Source organism: Arachis ipaensis, chromosome B3, assembly GCF_059453495.1.
Source record: "Arachis ipaensis isolate K30076 ecotype BB chromosome B3, ASM5945349v1, whole genome shotgun sequence".
Taxonomy (NCBI): domain Eukaryota; kingdom Viridiplantae; phylum Streptophyta; class Magnoliopsida; order Fabales; family Fabaceae; genus Arachis; species Arachis ipaensis.
In genome coordinates, this window is record NC_142438.1 from 30,691,095 (window position 1) to 30,715,240 (window position 24,146).

Consider the following 24,146-nt stretch of genomic DNA (forward strand, 5'->3'; position numbering starts at 1 on the left):
AAGACTAGCCGTTTTAAACTTAGACAAGAAAAAACTAGCCGTTAACTAGCCGTTTTAAACTAAGACAAGAAAAAAACTAGCCGTTAACTAGCCGTTGCAAAACTAGCCGTTGAGAAGTAGCTACTTGTTGCAGACACACTTATAAATATCAACTATCATTGATTCAGCAACTCCATTTCAACACTTGTTTCTCACCTCAAAAGAATACTAAAAATTACATCTCAAGATATGGCTAGAAATTTTGATGATATGTTTAATGAGGCTTTGTATGGTAAAAGAAGACGGCAAGATAACACACTCATGGATAATTGGATCGATGAGTGTTTATTCGATGATTTAGAAGAAGATGATATCGATACAAGCTCTACCCCAACTCCTCGTAGATGGATCAATAGAGATCGAGAAGCAGGACATGATCGCCTTTTCCAAGATTACTTTGCAGATGAGCCGGTGTATAATGCTGACATTTTCCGACGGAAATTTCGAATGAGAAGACATATGTTCCTCCGGATAGTAGAGGCTCTCTCAAAAGTCTATCCGTATTTCAAACAGATGGTTGATGCAACTGGAAGAAGAGGCTTGTCACCACTCCAAAAATGCACCGTTGCGATACGGATGTTAGCATACGGCGTAGCAGCTGATGCTGTTGATGATTATGTGCGTATAGTGAGAGCACTAAAATTGAATGCTTGAAAAAATTTGTTGAAGGTGTCATTTCGGTGTTCGAGGATGAATACTTATGAAAACCAAATCCAAATGATATACGACGCCTGCTACAAATGGCGGAGGGTCGTGGATTTTTTGGCATGTTTGGTAGTATTGACTGCATGCATTGGCAATGAAAAAATTGTCCAAAGGCGTGGAAAAGTGTGTACATGAGTGGTTATCGTAGGGTTGCAACCATAGTACTTGAGGTTGTAGCATCTTTAGACCTTTGGATATGGCATGCTTTCTTTAGAGTTTCTGGTTCAAATAACGATATCAACGTGTTAGATCGTTCTCCAGTGTTCAATGATATTTTGAATGACTGTGCTCCGGAGGTAAATTATATGATTAATGGTAATAATTATACTATGGGATATTATTTAGCAGATGATATTTATCCTGAATGGGCCATATTTGTCAAATCAATTTCAAAGCCACAAGGGGAGAAATGCAAGTTATTTGCACAATACCAAGAAGGGCAAAGAAAAGATGTGGAGCGATCATTCGGAGTGTTGCAAGCACGCTTTGCAATTACACGTGGTCCAGTTCGCTTTTGGAAAAAGAAGAAGCTTGCAAATATAATGAGAGCTTGTATTATATTGCATAATATGATTGTTGAGGATGAAAGAGACACTTATGCAGGAAATTTTGCTCAAGGCTTAGAGTATGATGATATCGAAAACGGCTTATCACAACCTCAGCTGGGAGAGGAAGATTGTGCACCATACCATCAATTTCTCCAAAGAAGTGCCCAACTTTGAAATAAGCTGTAGCATAGATAGTTGAAAGAGGACTTGATTGAACATTATTGCAATTTCACAATGTTTGTCGTCCAACTATAGAGCTTAACTATGTTTTTTTTTGTATTAAATAATTTTACAAATTAGTGTAATCTCGAATTATATATTGTGTATTATTGTTATATATGAATTTTTTTAATATTAATATATTTTAATAGTAAATTATTTTTGAATTTATAAATTTAAATAATATTACTGAAAAAATAGTAATTACATTAATTTTAATTATTTTAATTAATTAATTAAGTGGGACTATATCAGAGATTAAAGTTAGTTCTTTTTAATGGAGAAGAGAGATACTTTAAATTCTTATTTACTGTTTATAATACAAAAATTGATGTGAAGTTACTTTTTATGACAAATAAATATAAATAGAGATTGGGATGAGTTCCTATTAGTTTTGGAAATTGGGAAGAACACATATAACTTCCAAACACTGCTTTTGAAAATTCGAAAGAGCAAATTTAGTCACGTTTCTTTTCCATCCGTCGTATGCAGTATCGACAGGGAAGAAACCAAAAATGACAAGTAAATAATGTAGTGTCATGTAAATATATTGGGACCGCCAAATGACAACTAGTGCAGCCACCCATGCTCTGCACGGGGATAAAAACATGAAGCATAAAGACACTCGCAGTTTGCGTGCAAGTTAGGCAAAAATCGCTAGAAGCTACAATAGTTTCTAAAAGAGATGCCAAATTACATGAGATGCCAAACTACATAATTTGTTACTGGCTACAGCAATTTATGAGAAAACAATGGGTAATGTAATTCTTGACAGTCTGTAGCAGATTATATATCCATGAAGATTATCTCTATCTCTATAACAATCATGCATGGAATGAAATGAATAGTAGAATGAAATTGGATAATGAAATGAATAATGGAATAAAAATGAATAAAATTTTAAAATTTTTACCATTATTTCATTAAACTTATCCATTTTTTAGACGACTATGTACGATCGTAGTTATAAACTTTTTTTTATATTCACAGAACATAAGATTTAAATTCTTTCTTTAAAAATTCCCAAAAGATAATAAAAATAATGTCTAATATTTTTAAAAATTAATTTTAAATATATATATATATATATATATATATATATATATATTTATTGTTGCTTCTAGAATAAAAATAAAATTTTAAATTTTACCACAATAATTTTTTTTAAGAATAAATCATATATTTGGATAAATTAAATTTTAAATTTTTTTAAAATAATATATTTACAAAGACAATTTTTAAAAATGAATTAAAATATTTTAAAATAAATAGTTGAATATTGTATTCTTATTATTGTTTAGTATAAAAGAGTACTATATTTTTTATTTTTTAAGTAAATAAAGGTGATTGTGATTGACTTATTGTACTTAAAAAATAGTTAATAAAAAATATATTTTTAAGTAAATAAGTGGTTGTTATTAACGTATTGTGCTTAAAAGAGTACTATATTTTTTATTGACCATTTTTTAAGCACAATAGGTCAAATAGCAATCACCTTTGTTTACTTGAAAAATAATTTTTTTATTGATAATTTTTTAAGCACAATAAATCAATAACAATTACCTTTATTTATTTTAAAAATAAAAAGTACAATACTCTTTTATTCTAAATAATAATAAGAGTACAATATTCAAATTGATTGTTAGAATGAATTCAGGAATTAGTAACATAACACATTAATAATTGGTTTGTATATTGGTGTAAAAATATTGGTATTAATGAGCTTATCTTAAAATTAAGACACTTAATATTCTTTGAATTTTTTTATTTTTTAAAATAACTAATTTTTACTTAAATTTTATGAAAAATTATTGTGGTAAAATTTAAAAATTTTATTTTTATTCTAGAAGCAATAATAAATATGTATAAAAAATCTATTTAAAATTATTTTTTAAAAATATTACAAACTATTTTTATTACCTTTTGAGAGTGTTTAAAGAAAGAATTTAACTTTTATATTATGTGAATATAAATGAAGTTTATAACTATAATCGTATATAATCGTCTAAAAAAATGGACAAATTTAATTGAATGATGGTAAAAGTCTTAAATTTTTATTCATTTTCATTGCATTATTCATTTTATTATTTAATCTCATCTTATTATTCATTTTATCCTATGCATAATTGTTACAAAAATAAAGATAATCTTCATGTATATATAATTCGTTATAGGATGCAGGAATTACATTACTCATTGTTTCCTCATAAACGGCTGTAATCAGTAGTGCTATTTATGCACAATTTGCTTTTTCACGTAAACTGTGAGTTTCTTTAGCGGATTACCTTAAATCTGAAAATCGCTGCATCCTTTAACGATTTTATATAGAATTCAAAAGAACGTTGCATACGAGTATGATATTTTATAAAACTGTAATCTAGTAAATATGAGTTTCAATTATTTTATTTAGATAATTTACCCTAAAAATAATATTTAATCAGCTTAAATACATATATAAATTAGAATTTAACAAAAAAAAAATATAAATATATAACAGATTAATTTATTTATAAAATCCATAATTTAATATATTATTATAGAATAGTTACTGTCATGAGTGTGCTAATTTGTGAATGAAGTTGAAGAAATAAAATACAAATTTTACATACTCACACCGACGTTACCATATATTTTTTAGTCAGAATTCAACATATAAGTTTAATCACTCATGTGAATAATAATGTTTTAAATGCACATGATACAATTTTTTATAGATATAAATGATATGAATATATTAAATTAACAGGTGTGATTCATTTTAATGTTGCTAACTAAAAATTTTGAAAACATTAAATCACTTCTAGATATATTTATATATATATTGAAAAAATCCATAGGATGCACAAAAATGAAATGAAATTTATGATAAATAAATATATTGTCGTAACAAAAATAAAAAAATAATTTATTATAAAGTTTGAGTCACGAATAACTTATTAAATTGATATGTATGGCTAAAACTAAATAGCTAATACCATTATTAGCTTTGTTTGGGAATATAAAAATCAATAATACTTTATTAATTAAGAGAATGATTTATTAATTGTACAGAAAGATTAGCAATTTAATAAAAAAATAATTACATCGATAAAACACATAATATAAGTTCTATTTATGATTAATGACTAATAACAAAATTTGATTAATAACGTGAACTGTAGAACACATAAGTATTTGAAATATTAAGTATTCTCTTAATATTTTAAAAAGTGAAAATTTAAATATATATTATTTTTTAAATATTAAAAAGATTTAATACTTTGTTATTTAAAAATTAAGATAATAATTAGGATAATGAATTAAGATTTTCAATTTTTTTTAAAATGTATAACGTATCAATTATGATATAAAGATAAATACGTTAATAAAAAGAAATACATTCATAAATCACATAAATAAAATAATAAAATATGAAAAAATAAAAAAATCATTAACTATACACATAAATTTTTTGCATTGTAGGGCTTATAGTAAAATTAATTAGTGACTTAAAATTAAAAAATAAAATACAATAATAAGTATATATATAAAACACTTAAAATAATAGAATTGTTCACAAACTTTGACTAATAATTTACCATATTTTTTGTTGTTACCTAAAATATTTTATTTTGTCATTGTATATAGCATCCAAAATCTTGTATAACGTGAAAGTAAATTATATATAATTAATTTTGGAGGGACATTTGTAAATAAAAATAGAGAAATAGATAAATTTTAAGATAAAATAATTATGATAAAAATATATTCAATCATAAAAGAATTATAATATATTGTGTTCAGTCATTACATTTCTAAGATAGTAAAGTCGAAAAGCATTAAAAAATAAATTTTACCTAATAAATATGACAAAAAAAATTTAATGATAAAACATTTTTTTTACAAAGATTATAAACAACAGAAACACAGCTTCTTCCCTACATTATCACCACAGATTTGACACAATCACTTTTAAAGCTGTCATTCAAAGTACATTGACTTTGTTCATTATTAATAAGAATAAACTCTCCACACTAACTAAAATTCCAAACCGTCAAATTTGGCTTTTTATTCTTTTGCGATTAAAATTAACATCATGACCTAAAATCAGAATTTTTCAGTGCTTCAAATAATTAAGATTTACTTATAGTAATAATTTGACCACAAAAAATATAAAAATACAATTAATAAAATAAAAAATGCAGAGAACATTATTTATAAGATTATTTATGTTTATCAATACACTCAAGATATTTTATAAAAAAAAAATATTAAGAGTTATCCTATATATCATTATTATAAGACAAAAGTGCATTACTCGTAACGAGTCCTATTTTTTCAGAAGAGCACGTATAACCCCAAACACTGTTTTCGGAGATTTGAAAGAACAAGTTTAAGCCATGTTTCTTTCCATTTAGCCGTATGCGTGTTCGCAGTATTTTTTATTTTTAATATTGGATTAATAATGGTATTTTTTTGAATGATGAACTCCTGTGGTATTTTAAAATATGGGATAATTTAAGTTAGAGAATAGAAATCAGATCGTCCGATTCGTAAGAGGTATAAAAATCAGATCGATTCTTGAAACAAAAATAGAACCCTCTGATTTTTGTACTCAAATCCTCTGATTTGTGTATTCCAGAATTTTTTAATTTTTAAACACAAATCGAAGTGTACTCCAAATTTTTTATTTTTGAACACAAATAAAAAATATCAAAAATTATAATATTAAAATATATCATTTATCTTACTTTTATATTTAAATTTTTTAGCCTGTGTCAACAGGGAAGAAACAAAAAAAAATACCAAGAAAATAAATAAAGGATTATGTTATATATATATATATATATATATATATATATATATTAAAAAATTAATCACTAATATAATATATATTAAAATAAAAATATACATTAAAAATAAATTAAATTATATATATATAAATATATTAATAATTAATTTTAATAATTAATTTTAGTGTATAAATAATATTTTTAATAAATAAAAAAAATGTAATGTTTTGTCAATATATTGGAACCCGCCAAATGATAATAATATGGTGAATAATAATACAAAAAAAAACTATTGGAGCACGTTCTGTGAATCAACTTTCTCACGCGGTCCCAATCGAATATGGTATTTGCTATAGTGCTTAAAAAGTATTGCCTAATTATTAAAATAGATAAAATAATTAATTTTAATTTTAAAAATATAAAAGTTAAAAAATTTTAAATATTTTAAAGTTACTATAAAAAGTAATTTAGGCAAAAATTAAGTACCAAACAAAAAGCACCATAAAATTGGCCATCAAATATTACGTATTTTGTCACTCTGTCAGCACCATTTACTTTTTTCTAATTAAAAAGAAAAAACCCTAGGACAGTAATCCAATAATAGATGAGTACACACTTAGATAGTCTCAAGACTCTCAACCATATTTAACAAAAATAAATAAAAAGAGTAAAGTATCGTTTTTATCTCTAATGTTTAGGATAAATTTTAAAGTTATCCATAACGTTTAAATCGTCTTAGTTCTTAACGTTTTAAAATTGACTCAATGTTGTCTTGTCGTTAAAGATCTGTTAGTAAAATTGACGACGGGATAAAATTGAGACGACTTTAAAACGTTAGGCACTTAAATAGGACGAAAACGTTAGGGACAAAAATGATATATAGAAATAAATTTTAATTTTATCTTTCAATAATATCAATCTTTTACGGTACATAGTTATTTAATTATTTTTTAATCACATCAAGTAAATTATACTTAATCTTATTACTTTTATTCTAAATAATTTTTTTTTTATAATTTTACTCTTAAAAATTTACTCATCATAAAATGTTTGTGGAATGACTAGTACATAAATTTGTGGAGAAAAATGATACATATATAATAAAGTAATGTGATTCTAGTTATTCTACAAATATTTCATGATGAGTAAAAATCTTTAATAAAGTAAAATTATAAAAAAATTATTTAGAATCAAAGTAATGTGATTAAGTGTAATTTACTTAGATATGGTTAAAAAATAATTGAATAACTATGTACTGTAAAAGATTAATATTAGTGAAGGATAAAATTAAAATTTATTTCTATGTATCATTTTTGTCCCCCAACGTTTTCGTCCTATTTAAGTCCCTAACATTTTAAAATCATCTCAATTTTGTTCCGCCGTCAATTCCGTTAACACATCCCTCAGCAGGACAATATTGAGTCAATTTTAAAACGTTAAAGACTTAAATAAGACACACGATTTAAACGTTAGGAATAATTTTGGGACTTATCCCAAACGTTGAAGACAAAAATGATACATTATTCTAAACAAAAATCTAAAGTATATATAACGATATCATGCATGTTAAAATACATTTAATATATAATATTTAAAGTTGTTATTCATAGGTGAATAAACCTATATGAATTTTATCCAATCCTATGAAAAAAACATGTAAGTTATTATTTATGATGTGTCACATTTTAATTGGTCATTATCTTAATCATAGTTGGATTATTTTGTAATTTGTTATTTGAAATGGGTAATGATATAATTTCTTAAAATATCAAAATTCTGGTACCGTTAATTGAAGCATCTTTCCACTCATCCATTGTTTCTTCGTAGCTTCGGTCCTTCCAAGCATCGCCGTGGTGTCAAGAAGCGAGTCATCATCATCTACTACCCTCTCACGCAATCTCTCTTTCTTCATCCCTTAACGACGTCGTTGAATTCCCGTACTCAGTAGCTTTGCCGTCCTATTTAATATAGTCAGCGCCGACGTCATCGCTATCTCTTATCCTCTCTCTCTCTCACTCGATTCCTCTTTCTGCCGTGAATCACTCTTTACTCATATAAGTAATGTTTAGTTTGGTTATTAAATTTTTTCATTAAAATAAATCTTTATTTAATTACATGATAGAACATATATAAATATGTAAAATATAATATAATAAAATAACTCTATTTAGAGTACTTAAAAGTATAATTAAAATCAGGAAAAATATATCTTTTGTCGTACATAAATTATTTAAAAAAAATAAATTGTTAAAATTAATAATACAAATTCAAAATGATAAAATCTAACTTTCTTATAAGTATTTTTTATAGTATTTTTATTCTTTTAATTTTTAATTTATTCGTACTTTATTATTTAATTAAGAGGTAATGACCAAATCAGTACCCGAAAGATTCAAACGCTGACATTTTGGTACCTCACTATTGTTATTGACAAAATGGTCCTTAAAAGATTTTAAAATTTGACAAGCATACCCACGAGTTCACCGGAGCACATTTCCGGCAAGCACAGTGCTGACATGGCCACTGTGTTTTGATGACATGGCAAATACCCTTCTCCACCCTAATTCTTCTCCTTCTCCTTCCCCCTCCCCGACGCACTCCCCCCTTCCCCTTCCTGAATGCATTCTCCCCCTCCCCAACCCTAATCTTTCCCTCTCCCTCCCTAATCCTAATCCTCCATCTCCAACGCACTTCCCCCTCCTCAATCCAAAATTCCCCTTTCTGAACCCTAATCCCCTTCCTTTACCCCTTTGAATTCTAATCCCCTTCCCAACCCAGTATCTCACACTCTCAACTCTATCTCCCCTTCGTCTTCACTGCTATCGCCAACCAGAATTAGGAAACTAAATCTTCATCTTTTGTCAGAAAATCCTCATCATGAATTATCCAAAACCCAAATTTAGCTACCCCGAATAAAAAAAAAAGGCAAGACTTTTGAAGTAAAAAATAGCACTTTGCAACAATCAGCATTCCTCAGAAAAATGTGAGAGTAATAAAGAGTAAATCAGTAAAACACCAAAGAAAGAAAGCACTTTTGGCATGAAAGAAAGCACTTTTTGGCATGAAAGAAAGCACTTTTGGGTGAAGGGTGGCCAAGCTTGCCGGGAAAGGCCATCTGGGGCTCAAGATCAGTGGAAGTCCAGCGAGCAGAGGGGGAGAATTCATCGGAGTTGTTGGGTCTAAGGAACCTCTCAAAGATGGCCATGAGAAGGAACATGGAGATGAGGATGGCAGTGGCCACAAAGCCAAAGGAGACAGCGTTGACTGAACTCTCAAAGTTGGTCAAATGGGAGTCATCTCTGCTCTGCACATTCACATTCATTGGAGACCCTATTGGTGCCCACCCACCATTATTGTTGTTGCTGTTGTTCTCTTCAACCACCATTTCTTTCAAAACTACTCTGATGCTGTAGTATTCTTCTGTTATGCTATGCTTTCAGCATGTTGATTTTTAATTAATTCTGGTAAAGGTAATAGCTTGTCTTGGTTTTACTGGAGAATTAGTTAAGAAAAGGGATTAGGGTTCAGAAAGAGGGATTTTGGATTGAGGAGGGGGAAGTGCGTTGGAGATGGGGGATTAGGATTAGGGAGGGGGAGGGAAGGATTAGGGTTGGGGAGGGGGAGAATGCATTCAGGAAGGGGAAGGGGGGAGTGCGTTGGGGAGGGGGAAGGAGAAGGAGAAGAATTAGGGTGGGGAAGGGTATTTGCCATGTCATCAAAACGCAGTGGCCATGTCAGCACTGTGTTTGCCGGAAATGTGCTCCGGTGAACTCGTGGGTACGCTTGTCAAATTTTAAAATCTTTTAAGGACCATTTTGTCAATAACAATAGTGAGGTACCAAAATGTCAGCGTTTGAATCTTTCGGGTACTGATTTGGTCATTACCTCTTTAATTAATGATTAAGGAAAAGTCTAGGGGCCAGCAACTTTTCCAAATTCTGGCCAGCATATAACCAGCAAAGAAAAGTGAGCCATTGGATGAAATTTCACACTAATCTTACACCATTAAAATCATCATTGATGGCTATTTGATGGCTACAAATCACAAAAATTGCTGCCCCCTAGCACTCCTCAATGATTAAATAAATTATTTGCATGAGAAATTATTTTTTGTATTATCTTAAAGAAGAGACCAATATGCCAATGAGTTATAGCTCAAATGGCATAATCTTTCCATATTCAATTAAGAGGTTGCGGGTTCGAGTCTCCTATCTTTGATAAAGAAAATAGAAGAGACCAATATAACAGTTTAAAAAATAATATAAAAATAATTTTTAAATAAAAAATAGATAATATTAAAATTTTTAAATACAAAAGTAAATTATATAGATTAAGAGATAAATATGAAATATATACCTAAAATAAATAAAAACAGACAAAAATAATAATACAAAAAATAAAAATTTTATACAATTTATTTTTTAAACTACTATATTGATCTCTTCTCTAATATAATACAAAAAATAATTTTTCATAAAAATAATTTGTTTAATTATTAATTAAATAATAAAGTACTAATAAATTAAAAATTAAAAAAATAAAAATACTATAAAAATACGGTAAGAAAGTTAAATTTTATCATTTTAAATTTCTGTTATTAATTTTAATAATATATTTATTTTTTAAATAATATATGTATGATAAAAATATGTTTATTTGTTTGGAATACAAATTTTATTATTATATTTGTATGTTCGTGATTTTAATTATACTTTTAAATACTTTGAATAGATTTATTTTATAATATTATATTTTACATATAAATATATGTTCCATCACGTAATTAAATAAAGATATATTTTTTTAATAAAAAAATTTAATAACCAAATTAACCATTAATTATGTGGGTAAGCAGTGATCCATGACAAAAAGAGGTGTTGTCTATACTGGGAAGGACGGCAAAGTTACTGGCGACGGAATTCAACGACGTGACTAAGGGATGATGCACTGAAAAAAGAGAGATTATGTGGGAGGGCAATAGATGGCGACGACGTCGGCGCTTCTTGTCACGAAAGCGACGGTGCTTGGAAGGACTGAATCTAGGTGATGAAGTAATGAAGAAAGAATGGAGGAGTGGAAATGTGTTTCAATTAACGACAGTGAAGTTTTGATATTTTAAGAAATTATATCATTTCCAATCTCAAATAATAAATTATAAAATAACCCAACTATGGTTAAGATAACGACCAATTACAAGAGAGTGGATTCGATGGTCACAGAACGTTTGGATCATTAAATGGTCAATAATAAAACATGTTTTTTAAATCTTTTAATAACTGTTAAATAGTCCTTATCTAATTTTAATTACAAATTAATCCCTTATAAAATTAGATAATTATAAAATTTATTTTTTATTTTATAAATCATTATTTTATCATTCATCTATCATGTTTATTAATAATCAAAAACTAAAATAATAACAAATTAGATCTTTCATTAATCGTAATAAATATTTTGCAATCTTAATCGATCATAATTTTATCATTGATCCGTTACATACGTATTGGATCGGAAAAATCGTGTTTGTTAAAAATTCAATCAATTAGAATTGATACACAATCGATTGAATTTTGCAAGGCATGTGGAATTTTTCCTATTCAATCGATTGGTTATATTACCCAATCGATTGAAATCATCAAAGCAATCTGGGTTTAGTTAATTCAATCGATTGGTTCTGTTACCCAATCGATTGACTTACGCCCTTACTTATTAGAATGATATATGAAAGTTTAATCGTTGGTATGATAATACAATTGATTGAAGTTTGTACGCGACTAATGGTATTTTTCAGTTCAATCCATTGTTATGAGCATTCAATCGATTTAAATGTGACGTGAATAAGGTTTTTTTCTGCATTCAATCGATTGGTATGATAATACAATCGATTAAATTTTGATATGCGCTATATATTAAGCCTGATAACCATCCGTATTCAGCCTCCTTTCCCTTTTTAAATTTTACAACTTCATTTCTACATAACCTCTCTTCTCTCTCTAAATCCACAAAACTTCTCTCTTCTTCTCCAATCTCATCAACATCCACTCCAAACAACATACATATTATTAATCCTCATCCAAATCCTTACAAAACCCACCAAACCAATATTCCAAAATGGCCAGAACTAAAAATGCAAAAAAAGCTAGGATTGAGGGTGAAAGTTCTGCATTCACCAATTTATAACTTTAATATTAAATTAAAGATAATATTAGAGTATTTAAATCAAAATAAAAACTTAAAAATTAAAGATAGAATTTTAAAGATAAGATAGATGAATAATAAAATAATAATTTATAAACACGAGTAGGAAAATTGAGAACGGCGTAACATATAACGTAGTGCACAATTCAATCAATTGGATAACACAACCAACCGATTGAATTGTGAAAATCTATATTGCTTTGGAAGACTTAAATCAATTGGGTAACACAACCAATCGATTGAATTATGAGACCTCATATTTCTTTGAAGCCTTCAATCGATTGGGTAACATGAACAATCGATTGAATTAGAAAAAATCTACATTCTAATCATCGTTCAATCAATTGTGTAAAAGTTACAATTGATTGATTTTTGAGAAAATCATACTATCGTCCAACATTCAATCGATTGTTTTGTGGAAACCTGAATTCCAATCGATTGAATTATGGAAAATCTGAAATTCAATCAATTGTTTTATTAATCCAATCGATTGATTTTATAAGAAACACGATTTCATAATCCTATACGAATGTAACGGATCAAAAACAAAGTTTTAATCGATTATGATTGCCAAAAAATTATTATGATTAATGGAATATCTAATTCATTATTGTTTTTATTTTTTATTATGATAGATGAATGATAAAATAATGATTTATAAAATAAAAAATAGATTTTATAATTAAATAATATATAAGGGATTAATTTGTAATTAAAATTAGATAAAGACTATTTAGCAGTTATTAAAAAAATTAAAAAAATATGTTTTATTATAGGACTATTTAATGGTCCAAAAGTCCTGAGACCATCGAATCCTTTACCCAATTACAATGTGACACATAATAAAAAGTAACTTACATGTTATTTTAGAAGAGTTTGAGTAGCATTCACCATATATATATATATATATATATATATAAGTCTGTCACTAATTGTGTTCGGTTATGTTACTAAGGAACATAATTAATAGTGATCATTACGTAAATAAATAAAGCAAATAAATGTATAAATATTAACCATAAACAATGAATAAAGACAGATATATCACACATAATGCCGCTAGGGCCTTCTTTGTTTAACCATAAAGAGTACAATAGTAATAACAATCATATAGCAGCATAAATATAGTCATCTTAAAATAGTAAATACATAATAGTTAGGGTAAAAAACATAAATAAGTCAAGGGGAGAATAATTTTACACAAATCAATCAAAGCAAAATCTGATTCATCAATCAACCAAATCATGTTTATATGTAGTTCGAACCTACCTGCTTCGAATTTGGATTGCATGTAATTCGAATCACATAGATTCGAATTACTCACTAACACTCAAAGCAATATGGTAGCGTTTGGTGGAGAGACAGAGACGAAAAGACTGAGACTGAGAGACAGAGACTAAGAGATAGGGATTGAAATAAATCTCAGTATTTTGTTTGGTACAAAATGGGAGACAGGAATTGAAACAAGAATGAAACTCTAATTTAATTTGTACAAAGGGTAAAATTGGAATTAATTAATTGAAATGAAAGTATTTTAGGTATAAAATGTTATTAAAGTTTCAGTCTCCATCTCTAAAAATTTTAGTCCCTTGTGTCCCTACTTTTTGGAGGTACTGAAATACTGAAATTTTAGAGACAGAGACAGAAATTTTAGTACCAGTCTCTGAACTAACAAACACAATACTGAATCTCAGTCTCTCAGTCTCTGTCTCAGTACCTCAAAACAAACGCTACCTATAATTCGAATTCAGCTGATTCGAATTAGGCAACAACATGTAATTCGAATCAAGTTGATTTGAACTACTTCTATGCAGGTCATTCAACGTAATTCGAAGTGGATTAATTCGAACTACACCTGAATATTTTTTTATAAATTTTTTTAATAAATTTATTTAAATTATACCACAAAAAAATATTTTATTGTATACAAAATAATTAAAAAAATGGCTTAAAAGATGTTAGGAGTACTATAAAAATTTGTAATGTCCTAATGACTTAGGATATTAAAGAAATACTCTACATAGTCAACAATAATTTAAAAATTAAAATAAATATAGTTATAATCCATATTTACCTAAAATACTAGAATATTACAAACTTTTATAATACTCTTAATATTTTTTAAGCCATTTTTAAAAATTATTTTGCATAAAAAAGGGCTTAAAATGGCTTAAAATGCCCTTTATTCTATGCAAAACAATTTTTAAAAAATGGCTTAAAAGATGTTAAGAGTACTATAAAAATTTGTAATGTCCTAATGACTTAGGATATTAAAGAAATACTCTACATAGTCAACAATAATTTAAAAATTAAAATAATATAGTTATAACCCGTATTTACCTAAAATACTAGAATATTACAAACTTTTATAGTACTCTTAACATTTTTAAGCCATTTTTTTAAATTGTTTTGCATAGAAAATGGCTTAAAATGGCTTAAAATGCCCTTTATTCTATACAAAATAATTTTTAAAAAAATGGCTTAAAAAATGTTAGGAGTACTATAAAAATTTGTAATGTCCTAATGACTTAGACATTAAAAAAATACTCTACATAGTCAATAATAATTTAAAAATTAAAATAAATATAGTTATAACCAGTATTTACCTAAATTACTAGAATATTACAAATTTTTATAGTACCCATAACATTTTTTAAGACATTTTTTTAAAAATTGTTTTGCATAGAATAAAGGAAATTTTAAGCCATTTTCTATGCAAAATAATTTTAAAAAATGGCTTCAAAAATGTTAGGAGTACTATAAAAGTTTGTAATATTCTAGTATTTTAGGTAAATACGGGTTATAACTATATTTATTTTAATTTTTAAATTATTATTGACTACGTAAGGTATTTCTTTAATATCCTAAGTCATTAGGACATTACAAACTTTTATAGTACTCCTAACATTTTTAAGCCATTTTTTTTAAAAAAAATTGTTTTGCATAGAGTAAAGGACATTTTAAGTCATTTTAAGCCATTTTCTATGCAAAATAATTTAAAAAAATGGCTTAAAAAATGTTAGGAGTACTATAAAAGTTTGTAATATTCTAGTAATTTAGGTAAATACTGGTTATAACTATATTTATTTTAATTTTTAAATTATTGTTGACTATGTAGAGTATTTTTTTAATATTCTAAGTCATTAGGATGTTACAAATTTTTATAGTACTACTAACATCTTTTAAGCCATTTTTTTAAAAATTATTTTGTATAGAATAAAATTTTTTTGTGGTATAATTTAAATAAATTTATTAAAAAAATTTATAAAAATTATTCAGGTGTAGCTCGAATTAATCCACTTCGAATTACGATGAATGGCGTGCATGGAAGTAGTTCGAATCAACTTGATTCGAATTACATGTTGCTGCCTAATTCGAATCAGTTGAATTCGAATTATGTTATTTTGAGTGTCAGTGAGTAATTCGAATCCATGTGATTCGAATTACATGCAATCCAAGTTTGAAGCAGGTAGGTTCAAACTACATATAAACGCTGGTTTGGTTGATTGATGAATCAGATTTTGTTTTGGTTGATTTGTGTAAAATTATTCTTCCCTTGGCTTATTTATGTTTTTTACCCTAATAGTTATATACATATATTATTACATACGACATTCTGAGTCTTGACCCATTCAAAAATTTCCTTGTCTGGCAGCCGAGCAAACAAGAAAAATAGTCAAGTCTTATTTCTCAAAAAAAACTCTAATAAAAAGGACGAAAAAACACTCTTACCTCTAAAGCATCGCATTATTCTTGGTGTTATCACAACGTAAAGCATTCCTCTAAGCTCCGTCGCTGAGCTTTCATGGTCGTGGATACCCTTGGCTAAGGTGGGATGACTGAAAAGGACCACTGGGACGCCATTCAGAAGCAGAGTTGTAAGAAACAGTTGGGTTAAAGAGCGATCTAGGAAGTGGAGAGAGATAAAATGGTTGGGTAGAATGTACAAAGGGATACATGATTCAACCAGTCAAACAAACTCGAGAATCTGGGTTGTGGGAAGGCTACTTCAGCGTTTAGTGAACGTTACCATCAGCTTCATCTGTAGGAGCAGTAAAGAAAATGTAGTGAGAACCTACAATTTCTAGTATACTAACAAAGAAATGATCAGTTCATCTATCGGTCCTAGGATAACCTTTTTCAATCGGGACAGTCTTGTATTTTACTACTCTGACCCTAGGTTTTAGAGTATCAGTCTATTTATGTCTAGTACCATAGTCATCCTTATAGCAATCAAACAATAATAGCAAACAATCACAAACAAGTCACTGCTCATAAGTATAGAGTATAATCACAAAGCACAATCATAAAAAATATGCGGCAAATAATATGATGCATATCTAACCTAGGTAGGCCATGAGATCACGTGTTGGTTCACTTCAAGAAACTCTTCGAAAATCGTTGAATTTATCAACGTATTTACGAAAAAATTTGCCAGTATATGTATTATCGTCGGATTTAGTGATAGACAATTTCGGACGGTAAAAAAGCTCACTGGTAACGAGTTACTATCAGACATTTTCATTCAAGAGTTTTGAGAAGGCGCCATTAGACAACTTTAATTTATCCTACATCCATCACAAAACTCTATCCTAAAAAAAATTAAGTCCAACATAAAACTTAAACAAATTTAATATATTTATAGCCAAAAAACTAATTTGAGCACTACATGAATAACCCACAAAATTAAATATCATGAATAACCCATGATAAAAATTATACCAAAGAAAAAAAACAAAATCCTGATAAAGAAATTATGTTAGTAACTTCACTAAATTACATGAAGTAACATATTGAACCTAAATAATCCTACTTACCTTAAATTTTATTACAACCCCATAAATTATAATCTAAAATAACTAAATTTTTATTAAATGAAATCACAACTCTAATCACTATGTAAATAGTCAATACATAAATATACCCAAAAATTAATTAAAATCTTGATTAATTAACATATTGAACATAAATAATGCTAATTACCTTAAATTTTTTTAAAACTCTATGTATAACATATTCTAAAGTAAATAAAATTTTATTAGATGAAAAAAATATTATTACAATATAATCACAAGAGAAAAATACGCATATTTAAAAATATTTTTTATTAACCCTATCAAAGAAATAAATAAATTAAATTTGTAGAAATATATATATAAAGAACCTGGATGCAGTGGTGGCAGTTTAAGCACGATGGTAGTGGTGGTGGTAATGGCGCAAGGATAGCAACGGTGGCGAGTTCGGTGGCTAAAAAGGGTTAGGGTTAGAGCTTGTAACAAATAATTTAAAAAAAAAAAAACACAATGTTAGGTTAGGATCTTTACCTAAAGGTGACATGGTAGGCAAAGATGGAGCCAACAAAGGATAACCGATGGGGTGGGACACACGCACGCACGCACGCAGATAGTAATGTTGGCTTCATTAAACGAGACGGTGCGTTCCATCAAAATGGGTTACCGTCAGAAATTACCATCGAAAAATCCGATGGTAAAAGGTGGGCCAATTTAAATATATCACGTGCCATCTGCTACAGTCATCTTCTAGCAGAAATATGAATTCAATAGTAATTTTTTATTGATGCATCCTATCATACCCTCACTATTAGAGTGTCGCACTTCTGGTTTCGTCACGTTGATAGCGAGAGGATGCAAGACCCCGGATTTTCAAAAATTAAATAATAAGTTATTTTACGATTTATTATATTTAATCAAGATTATATTTTCAGAGATTTTTACAAATAAATCGAGTAATTTCTTAATTATAATTTGAAGTTTTAGTAATTAAAAAATAATGGAAATTTTATATACTATATTTTGAATATTTAGTTTCGAACTTTATTTTATAAATAAAGAAAATTAATTTAATTATTTCTAATTTTTATTAAATTAATATTTATTTAAAAATAATTTACTAGATGGTGATTAAATGGCATTTCAAAGATAGTTAGTTCGTATTTAAGTTGGTTTTAAATTTATACCCTACCCCTTAATTTTATTAAAATCCCAAACTTTTACTATTACCCTAATTTTACAAACCCTAATTTACACTACCCTACTCTTAGCACACACTTACCTCACCCACTCCCTAACCTACCTAGCCGCCAGCCCCCTTCCCCAAACACACACGCGACATACACACACTAATAGAGAAGGGCAAGAAGAGTGAAAGAAATAGAAAGAGAGAAGGGGAGACTGAGGGAGAAGAAGAGAAAGGAGAGAGGAGCTGCTGCCTTGCCGTCGCCATCTAGATCGCTCCGCCACCGCCGAGTTATTGCCGAGAATAGAGACAGAATGCGTGTGAGAGAGAGAGCCCGAACGCAAGGAGGGAGAAGCTTTTGCTTTTGTTGTCACCGTCGTCGTTGTGAGATCTGCGCCGCTATCATCGTCCTCTTCACAAAGCTACTGCATTAGAGAGGGAGGGTCACGTCCAGCCGCCGTCACCGTCGTTCGTGCTATCACCTCCAGCTATTTTTTCTATTATAAGTTACTGAGGATTTTGTAAGGTTGATGCTTTAGGGTTGAGTTTTCGAGGTTGCATCTTGCTATTAGAATTACTGCTATTGTGGCGGAAGTGGTATAGAGCTGTGGTTGCGGCTTCCACTGTTGCGGACCAAGAGAAAAAGGGTCTTAATGCATTTTGTGGCTTACGGTTTCGACAGTCGAGGTAGGAGCGTTTTCTTAAACTCATTTTACTTTCAAGAATTGTTACAAGTCGATATTAATACAAAAAAGATATTTTTATGATTTCATAAGCCTTATAGATTGAACTAAGTTGCCTTGAATGAATATAATTGCTTGCCTGATTGGTTTATTGATTGATTGAAGATGTTTAGTTGGGTTTTGTACTTGGTTTATGGTTGTTATGATGATGATTAGATTGTGGCTCTTTTTGATTATTGAGTTGGCGTTGTAGTAGTGAATGAAAGATTGATTTGAAAATCTAACTCGTATGTTTTATTGAGGAATGATTTGAGATTTGGAAAATGATTTGATATTAGAATTGGTTTGATTTTGGAAAATAATTTGAGATTTAGAAATGGTTGGGTTTTGAACCCGTTGGAAAGGGTTGAGAAATGGTTTGGATGGGGGTTGAGAAGGGTGATAAAAGTCCAAGTTTTAGAGGAGATGCTACCAAAATTTTATGAGAAATTGAAAGTTTTGTTTTGGTTAAAATTGATTAAATACTTATTTTATTTAATTTTGATTTTACTAAAGGAAGGAGTATGTTTTAAGGCGTTTTAGCGAATTTCTAAGAATTATTAAAGTCTGTTAAATGAGTTTTGAATCTTTTGAAAAGAATCTAAATTTTAAATGGATTTAAAGGAAAAAGGATTTGAGAAAATGTGTTAAATTGAGTGTTGTAAGGAAAGTGGGAATGTTTTGAAATTAAAACTGAAATGGGTAGAAAGACAATGAATGTGACAAGTTTGGCAAGGACAGTGGTCGATCCCACTTGTCTATAATTTCTCGCTGGTTGCATGTGACAGGGCACGTATTTCTTCTAATGGTGACAGTACACGTATTCCCTCTAATAGTGACAAGGCACTCTCCCTCTAATGGCCAGCCGATTTGCTGAGATGTTAGTGCGCAACCTCAGCCACCAGAACCTTCACCTTATATAGGTGGCTCGGCCTCAACTAGAATAAAGTAAGGGGAGGCGTGCTCAGGGGTGTGTTACCTAGAGGGGTTGGCGTCAATTAGAGTCTCTTTAGTGCCCTCTTCATGACTTTTGGCTTCTGTGCCTACCACCTTGCCACTACTTATATTGATAACCATGTATTCCTCACCTGGGAGGTGATTCGGTTTCTCAGCAATTTGCTTGTTTAACTGGCGCACCTAAAACTTCTAGTTTCTAATTGAATCTCTAGCTTTCTGAATGAAGCTATTTGTATTCTTGGAGAATATAAGTATTGATTGTTGGCTACTATCTCAATCAAATCCAAGGCCTCATCAGTGGTCTTCATATGCAAAGAACCTCCTGCAGAATTATCTAGAGAAAGCCTAGAAGCCAGAGTGATACCATTATAAAAAATTTGTAATTGTACCCAGTCCACAAACATGTCCGGAGGACACTTCCTTATCATGGCTTTGTATCTCTCCCAAGCTTCATAGAGAGATTGTTCTTCAAACTATCTGAATGTCTGGATATCAGTCCTTAGCTTAGTCAACCTTTGGAGCAGAAAGAATTTGGTAAAAAACTTACTAACCAAATCTGCCCAAGTTACTATACTCTCCTTAGGTTGTGTCTCAAGCCATTGACTGGCTCGGTCTCTAACAGCAAAAAGGAATAACATCAACCTGTATACTTTCGCAGGAACCCCATTAGTCTTGACCGTATCACATATCCTCAAAAATTTGGATATGAAAAGATTAGGGTCCTCCTGCGGGCTTCCACTGAACTGACAACTTTGTTGCACAAAAGAGATGAGTTGAGGCTTCAACTCAAAGTTTTTCACGTGTATAACCGATGGCACAATACTTTCCACACAACTCCCGAGATTGGGGTTAGTATAAGACCCTAGAGATCTCCTAATAGGCAGGGCATTATTGGGGTTATTGACCACACGATTATCAATATTATCAACCATACTGAAGTCAGTGTCCTCTTCAGACTCATCCCTAAAGATCTCTTGAACCTCTTGATCTTTAACTTGCTTCCTTTGCTTCTGAAGAGTTCGTTTAATCTCAGGGTCGTACAGAAGAGGCTCTTTATCTCTATTCTTCTGCATAAACAACTAAAACAGTGGGATTCTCAATGTCATAGTGAAGAGAATCCCAGTGAAGTACACGAAGGTAATCGAAAACAAGAACTAAAATAAATTAAGCAAAATGGGAAAATTAAAAAAATAAGACTAAAAGAAATGAGAATTAAAAGGGGAATAAAAATAGACCAGATTAAACTAAAATAAAATAAAATAAATAATCTAGGCAACTAATCAACTGATAGTTGTTAGTCACGGTTAATCCCCGGCAACGGTGCCAAAAACTTGGTCGTAGAATTTCTAATCCACAACTTCCCGACAAGTGCATCGGGTCGTACCAAGTAATAACTCACGGTGAGTAAGTGTCGATCCCACGAGAATAACGGACTAAGCAATCAATGGTCAGTTAGTTAGTCTAGTTAGACAAGTTGAAATGAGAGTTTTGAGTATCAATTAACACAAAAGACAAAAAAATAAGAAAGCAAATAATGAGCGGTTGAGAAAATAGTATGAGAATGGAGTTAAGACTTTAGAGATGTTTAAGTGTGCAGATTAATATTCAATATTAACTACCTTGATCATGGAATGACTATGTTTATAGCAAACCCCAGGTGATTAAATTCCTATTCCTAGGCAATCCAATCTCCCCTAATATAACCGACCGTCAATTTCTTGATCACTCAATTATATCAGAGGAGGGATTGCTTTCATCTCTTTCCTTTTGGGATAGGAATGGAAGTTGTCGTTAAGCTTGGATCAACCCGAAGGTAAAGAGAGTTTAGTAAGGGCAATACTCTTTGACTAACTTTTAGCTTTAGTGGGTAGCATTAGATTCGCTAGCTCTTCTTTATCTTCCTTTGATATGTCTTGGACTAGATGTATGTATCTGAATAAGATCCAGCCACAGCCTAACTAATAAAGCCGGCCCAATATAACTAATATGTCGATTTATATATGCCTGTATATGAACCCCCCTGGTAAGATACTTATGAATCTCCTCAAAAGGACTAAAGCTAAGCCAGCAGTTGCAATTCTGTCTGACTATTCAGAAGCTGATATCACTAGTCCTGCCTCTCTTGACTCATCTTTCTTGCTTTTTATGCTTTCATTCCGGTTTACACGCCACACAACTCTAAGGTAGCGTTTGTTTTGAGGTACTGAGACAGAGACTGGGATACTGAGACTCAGTATCATGTTTGTTAGTTCAGAGACTGGTACTAAAATTTCTGTCTCTGTCTCTAAAATTTCAGTATTTCAGTACCTCCAAAAAGTAGGGACACAGGAGACTAAAATTTTTAGAGATGGAGACTAAAACTTTAATAACAGTTTATACCTAAAATATTCTCATTTTAATTAATTAATTCTAATTTTACCCTTTGTACAAATTAAATTAGAGTTTCATTCTTGTTTCAATTTTTGTCTCCCACTTTGCACCAAACAGAATACTGAGATTTATTTCAATCTCTGTCTCTTAGTCTTAGTCTTTTCGTCTCTGTCTCTCCACCAAACTCTACCTAAGAATTCCAAAGCATAATGCAGTTATATGTCACGTACCACACTAAGTCCAAATAATTAGAAGTTATGAGGAGTTGATTTCAAGTTGTAATTCTAATGATATAAATTTTCCAAGACTCAAATAGAATTCATGTAGAATTAAAGTTATTTTCCAATAATCACTAATCCCTAGGATGAAGAACGAAACTAATCCTTAAACAATAATCAAAGCATTAATCAAAGCATTAATTACTAACCCTAAGTATGGTTTTGGTCCCAAAGGTTTTCAGCCAGAATCAAAATCATCCCTCGTCTAATTTTCGATTTAGAATCATCCTTAACATTTTTTTCGTATTAAAATCGTCCTTTTTATTTTATTTGGACAAAAATACCCTCACCACTACCAACACAATTACATGCTCCACCACCACCACCACCAACACCAACACCACCGCCACAACCTCCACCAACAGCACCACCAACAGCACCACCAGCACCACCACCAGCACCACCAACACCACCACCAACGCCGCCGCCATCCCCCTCCCCCCTTTCCCCTTCCCCTTCCCCTTCCCTCCACCCCCACCCCACCCCGCGTCCCCTCCCCCTCCCCCTCACCGTTCCCTTCCCCCCACCCCCACCCCCACTCCCACCTCCACCTCCACCTCTACACAGAGAAGCAGAAACAGAAAATCAACAAATTCAAGCACAAATTTAACACAAGCAGAAACAGAAAAGCAACAAATCAACAAATCAACACAGCTAAATCAACAAATTCAACAGAGAAGCACAAAGTCAAATCAGAAATTCAAAGAAGCAGATGTAGAACGCCAAGCAAGACCACCGACAAACTCATCATCATAACCCATAACCGCAAGAAGCTGAAGCGGCGAGGCGGCGAGGAGCAGCGGCGACGGTGGCGCTGGCTTCCCTCAGCGGCTAGGTGGCAAGAAGCAGCAACGCGAGTCCTTCTCCCTCTTCGCGTCTCTCTCTGTCCGATCTCTCTCCTCTGGCGTGGTGGCTGGCACAACGGTGAGGGTTAGGCGAAGAGATGAGGGCTGGGCGGTGAGGGTTGGGCGCAGCTGGCGGTGAGGCGTTGGGCACGACGGTGAGGCACTGGGCGTGGCGGTGAGGCGCTGTGCGCGGCGGTGAGGGGCTGGCTTCCCCTTTCTCCTTTCCCTCCCCTCCCTTCCCCTCCCCTCCCCCCTCCCCGATATGTTTCCCCTCCCCCCGCCAACAACACGTTTTTTTTATTTTTTTTAAATTTTATAACTTTTTTATTAAAATAAGGGGTAGTTTAGGAATAATATAAAAAAAATTATTAAAAAAGACGATTTTAATACGAAAAAAACGTTAAGGACGATTTTAAATTGAAAATTAGATGAGGGACGGTTTCGATTCTAGCGCTAAACTTTAGGGACCAAAACCATACTTATCCCTAATTATTAATCTATTCAAGTAAATAGAGCT

At 30.6% G+C, this 24,146-nt stretch overlaps 1 pseudogene; it reads left to right on the forward strand.

The window, feature by feature from the left end:
- Positions 1–228: 228 nt before the first annotated feature.
- Positions 229–1,466, forward strand: LOC148570188 (uncharacterized; annotated as a pseudogene).
- Positions 1,467–24,146: the final 22,680 nt, after the last annotated feature.